The sequence below is a fragment of the Camelus bactrianus genome, chromosome 11 (genome assembly GCF_048773025.1).
Source record: "Camelus bactrianus isolate YW-2024 breed Bactrian camel chromosome 11, ASM4877302v1, whole genome shotgun sequence".
Taxonomy (NCBI): domain Eukaryota; kingdom Metazoa; phylum Chordata; class Mammalia; order Artiodactyla; family Camelidae; genus Camelus; species Camelus bactrianus.
The window spans coordinates 66,848,672-66,854,671 of NC_133549.1; positions in this window are offsets into that span (position 1 = coordinate 66,848,672).

Genomic DNA, 6,000 nt, shown 5'->3' on the forward strand with positions numbered 1-6,000 from the left:
TGTGGTCCAGAGAGCAGGTGGGGGCCGGGACACCCCACCTCCTTCAGACCCCCTCCCAGGCTGGCCTTCCTCTTCTCCCTCCTTTTCCTCCTCCGTCTTTCCTTGCCTCCTCTGTTCTCCTGCTGCTGCTGTTAATTCAGGCTTCCCCTTGGCATGGAGCGCTGTAAAAAGCTGGCCTTCAGCCAGATTTGCTGTGGTGGTTTATTGACTTAATTAAACAGGGGCTGTAAGCAGCACCCCCTCCGTGATGTGAGGCCGGGCAGGGGTAGGGCTGGGCACCCGCAGCGCGGCTGATGGCCACCAAAGACCCAGGGGGGCTGCTGACATCAGAGCAGCCTGATTCAGGGACCTGTGCTTCTTGTGACCTTTGTCCCTCTGTCCCCCTTGGACTCTATCAGAAGTGACATTGCGAGTGGCAGCGAAAGCTTCATCAAGCCCGGAGCCTGTGCCAGGGAGCAGAGGCCTCAGTGGACAGCGGGCAGAGGGAGCCCCGGTCCCCACAGCGTGGATCTTACCTCGGCAGATGTCCCGCCCAGTGCTCCGGGAAGGCTGTCCTTTTGTCCTCTACAATGGAGCCGTAGTTCCGGAGGCCTGTGGTGTGCTCCCTGTGCCCACTCTTGCCTGGCATCTCCAGATGCCATAGTGGGGCAGGCATTTGCTGTGTCTGCAGAAGAGGACAGAGTGACTTTAGACGACCTCCACGCTCCCCGCCCCTCCATAACCATGGAGCTCTGGCCTGGGAGACTGTGTGGCCTGCCTCCCAGCTGCCCTCTCCAGGCCTCTGTCTTTCTGGGTGTAAGTAAATGTTGGAGTCAGCATTGTCTAAGATCTTTTCTAGTCCCCCCATCATCTTTTCTCTTGTGCCTGGGGGGCTGTTCTAATGCCATGGAGTGCTAGGGGGCACCAGGCTGGGGGATTCTCACACTGCCAGGGCCAGCTGGTCCTCACTCCAGCTCTGGAAAGTGGGCAACCTCATCCCCACCTTAGAGATGAGCAACTCAGAGAGGTGGCGTGACCTGCTTCGGGCCACACAGTTAAGTGGCAGAGCTTGGTTTGAGCCCAGCCAGTTCTAGGATGGGTGACACTGATGCTGATGGATTTCCCAGCATCCTCCCTACCCTCATGCTGCACTGGCCCCTCCAGTCAGTCACAGACACCTCCCTCCTCCCCAGAGCTGGAAGAGAAGATCTGCCTTAGGGGGATGAAGAGAACCTGCAGCCTATGGTCCCATCCTTTGGAGAGAAAGATGGAGGCCCCAGCTTGGTGGTGTGGAGTTGGCCACATTTTCCATAGGGAGCCAGGAGGCTGGGCAAGGGAAGTGGGGCACTGCAGAGGGGCATCTTTGCAGGAGTAGGGCTGCATGTAGGGGACATGCCTTGGTTGCTCAGAGCCTGATGGACCTGGCAGGGTCTTTGAGGCCCATTGCCCAAATGAGAACACTGAGGCCTAAGGACACACAGTTGGGATGGCTGTCTCCCTGGGAGAGTCCAGCCTGGCCCTCTGCTCACCCTTCCACCATTAACAGCCCTAGCCACCCGGAGCAAGGTGGGCACCACGCAGGTGCAGGAAGGCAGGTGGGAGCAGGCACCCGCTCCACAAGCCTGTGTCAGCAGCGTCTATCTCATGAGTTCACAGCTGCTGGCGAACATCTGCTCCGTCTCCCACCCTGGCACCATCTGCCGCCCCGCCCGCTCTCCTCTATAGCTTTCTCAGTTTCTCTGTGTCTGCTTCCTTCTCTCTCCTCCCTCTCTCATTCTCTGGGTCTCTCAGAATTGGCCATCTCTGCCCCATTCACCAGTGCCCAGGACCCAGGAGGAGGTGTAGAGTGAGTGCAACAGAACAGGCTTGGGGACTGCAGGACTGGGGTCTTTGCCATTCCCTGGCTCACTGCCCTGAGCTTCCATCTTCTCATCTATAAAATGGGGATAACAGTCCTCACCTCAGAGGGCCGTTGTGGGGGTGAGGGCTGAGGGCAGTGCCCGGCACCTTCCAAGGCCTCCTTGGCTCCATGCTCCGGTTCAGAGTTACTGCCTCTCTCATCCTACCTGCACATTCCCAACCCTGGACGTGCCCAGGACTCCTGGGCAGCCCCAAGAAGGTACAGGTTCCCAAGCCCCATTCCCCCAGCTCGCCTCTGCCCAGTTGGCTCCAGCATGCTGTATCCCTGCCAAGTTGTCCCTGCCCAGCTGCCATCCCCCTCTGGTGTGTCATGATTGCTAACAAGGTGGGCTAACAGATTGGGGTCCTGGAGCCATCATCACTCAGCTCTCCCAGCCTCAATGCACATCAGTAAAATAGGAAGAATCAGGCCTCCCCATAGTCTTGTTGAAAGAGCTTCTGGAAGACCTCGGCACAGGGCCTTCCGTGGACATGAGAGGGCTCAACAAACCAGGCTGGTTATTTCTGTTGAAGCCCAGAGGTGCGGGGAGCTCACCTGCGCTGGGACTGCTCAGAGCATTGGGACAGGATAGCAGGGGCAGCCGTCCTAGATGATACCTTGGTGTGTTGAAATGCTTCAGTGCCCCAAGGAATCCTCACCTCTGCCTGCTGGTTGCATCCCTTTTCCTCCTTCCAGAAGCCTCCCCGACCTGCCCACACAGCTGACTTCTTCCTCTGGCCTCCTGCGGCACAGCTGGCGAAGCCCACACCTGGCACCTGTTTCCTGCTCATTCTCTCTCACCTGCGGTGTTGCAAAAGCCTCCTAAGTGGTTGTCCCTGCCCTCTCCATGCCATTCTCTACCTTCATCTGGAAGGATAAAAAAAAGCATTTTATTGGAGCATTTCTTAGTAGAAAGTGCTCAAATCTTAAGTGTGTAGCTTGGGGGATTTCTGCATGTGTATACACTGTGTAAATGCCTCATCGATCAGGAGACAGAACAATTCCAACAGCCCAGCAGGTTCCCCTGTGCCCCTTTCCAGTCAATAATCTCCCCAGGGGTAACCAGTATTCACACTTTAATCCCCCAAGTTAATTGAGCTTCATTTAAATGGAAGCACATAGCGTACACTCTTTCCTGTCTGCCATTCAACATTGTCTGTGAGATCCATGCACACAGTTGCCTGTATCAGTTATCTGTTCTTTTTCGTTGCTGTGTAGTCTTTCATTGAATGAACATGCCATCAATTATTTCTCCACTCTACAGTAGATGTGCATTAGCTTTGTTTTCATATTTTGGCTCAAAAATAAAGCTGTGATGACTTTTTGTACATGTCCTTGGCAGTCATTGGCTTTCATTTCTCTGGGCAAATATGAGTGGAAGGGCTAGATCATCACACAGGCATGTGTTTGGTTTCAGCAAATACTGCCAGACAGTTTCCCAAGTGGGTGAACCAATGAACACTCCCACTAGCAATGTAGGAGTGTTCTGGTAGCTCCACATTCTCATCAACCCTGGGAGTTATCATTCCTTTGTAATTTTAGCCATTTTGGTGGGAGTATAATGGTATTTCATTGTGGTTTTAATTTGCATTTCCCTGTTGATTGATGAGGCTGAGAACTTTTCACATGCTTATTGGACAGCTGGAGAGTATATTTTCTACAGTGCTTGTTCAAGTCTCTTGCCAGTGTTTTTGTTTTTAATTGAATTGTATGTTTTTTTTTCTTGATTTGGAGATATTTTTCTTTGTTCCTTTAAAAATATATTCTGGATTTGATGAATCTACTGGATATATGTAGAGGCAATGTGCTTTCCTATCTTCTCACCCACTTTCCCGCCCTCTCAGAACCCCTCACTTTGCCCGAAAGGGCAGTGTGGTTTCCCACCACTGAGTCTTTGAATGTGGGGTGCCCTCCACTAGGTGGTATCTCCCCACTCTTCTCTGCCTCACTAGGGCTTGCTTTACAAGACCTACATCAAACTCCACCTCCTCTAGAAAGTTAGTGCTCCCTGCTCCCTGCTCCACAGTTGATATTCCCTGTGTTTTGTATGCATCAGAGCATGTAGCCTATTGGAGGCAATAAACTTATGCCAAGGGGGCACCTTGGCTTCTACATGTACCTCCGAGGCAGGACGGTGTTTGCGCTTTGTCACAGCTGCCCTGGACTTCACATGATGCTGGTTCTCAATCAAATTTTGCAATAGATTTTCAAAGGTAGGATTGAGGCATAGCCCAGTTTGCCCAAGACAGTCTCAGTTTACGCCTATTGACACAGCATGGTTATGATCAACCCCTCCTGGAGGTTCCAGGGGAGGGGAACAGGAGAGGGTGCCAAGGGACTGATCAGGAAGAGGACATCTATTTCAGGGACAGATCTGGGTCTAGGCCAGACAATAGGAGGGTTCCTTGCCTTTCCTGATTCTTCCCACAGAAGGAAGATGGGGTCCTCATTTAAGATCCGAATCTATCCCCAGCCTCACAAGAAACCCCTCCCTCAAGAGGGGCTGGCATTCATGCACAGCCCTGTGTCTGCCAGTGTCACCCTCAGTCACCTGTGGTCTCGGGGGGGTGGGGTGGAGGCTCATCTACCCAGTTGGCAGATGAGGCCACTGAAGCTCTGAGAGGTGAGGAGCCAGGACAGAGTCCCAGAAGCCCCTAACTCTGATGTCAGCCCTTCCTAAGCTCAATGTCACCTCTCAGAATCCCCATCCAGGTGCCCTCCTTCTGCCCTGGTCCATCTTCCACTGCCTCCCCAGGGGCACCGAGGCAAGAGCTACTGTATCCTCCTCTGGTAACCTCCCTTCTGCCCCAGACCGAGGGCCTGCTTTCTTGGGGCTCTGCTGGGCTTGCTGGGAGAGAGTCCCCCCCAGCACATGTGCCCATGTCGTGCTGGACAAATACATCACTGCCCCAGTACCACTGAGAAGGCCAGTGTTGACCTCAAAATGCTACCCATACCCCAAGTTAGGGAGGTCCCTCAGCCATTTTCCCCACTGAGCACATCTGTCCTTCCCACCTACCTGCAGTCAAACCCACCCACACCGTCTGTCCTTTAATACCTACTTCCTGAGTCCTTCCTGAAGGAAGGCTGTCTAGGAGGCCTGTGTAGTGGTCCAGGTGGGTATAGGAGCCTCCACGGCCCTTGTCCAGGTGTCCTTGTGCAGTGACTGTGAGTGGCTGGTCTCTGTTGAGCTGGGGGTAGCACTGGAGATGGTGAGAATTGCTCAGATTTCAGGCTGATATTGAAGGCAGTGCCAAAAGGCTTTGCTGGTAGAGTGGATGTGCGGTGTAGGAGAAAGAGATTTTTGGCTAACTGGAGAGATGCAGATGTCACTGAGTTGGGAAAGGGGTGGGAGGGGCAGGTTTTGGAGGGAGGCCTGAGGTCTCAGTTCTGACCATTTTCAGTTTGAGCTCCTTGTTAGGCTCCAAATGGAGATGTCTGGTAGACGGTGGACATGTGAGTCTGGAGTTCAGGGGAGAGACTTGGGCTGGAGAGATACAAGCTAGAGTCAATGATGGGTAGATGGGATTTAAAGGTATGAAATGAGATGAGCTTATCAAGGGCATGAGTGTAGACAAAGAGGCCATTAGGGGCCTGCTCCCCAAGGCCCATCAACTTTAGGAGTTTGGCAATGGGCAGATGGAAAGGAGGAGGCATAATGACCTCTGAGCTCGAGGGGCCTAGTGGGAAGGAAGGAGAGGAGGGCTGGGAGGAGGCGGAGCACAGGAGGGTTTGGAAAGGCAGAGAAAGCCCAGGAAATGTTTGGGTTGTGTTGTAGAAGGCTCTGAATGTCAGCTCAGAGAGGCGTTGCTTTGTTCCATTGGCAATAGGGAGCCATTGAAGGTTGATAAGCAGGAGACGGACGTGACAGAGCAGGCCTTCGCGGGCCGACTTAGTGGCTGTGAATACAGGCGGGGATCTGGAGGTGGGGACTAGGTTATGTACACTCTGGGGTCTGAACATGGATTTAGGTTTTGGGGGGACCTTGGGCTTCAGTTTCCTTTTCTGTCACCTGGGTAATAATCCCAACCTTGTGTAAGGAGGCTGTTTTGTGGGGTGTTGATCTGCATCTTCTCTGGGCACCGTGGTCTGCCATTCTGACATTGGGCACTAGGTGGCAG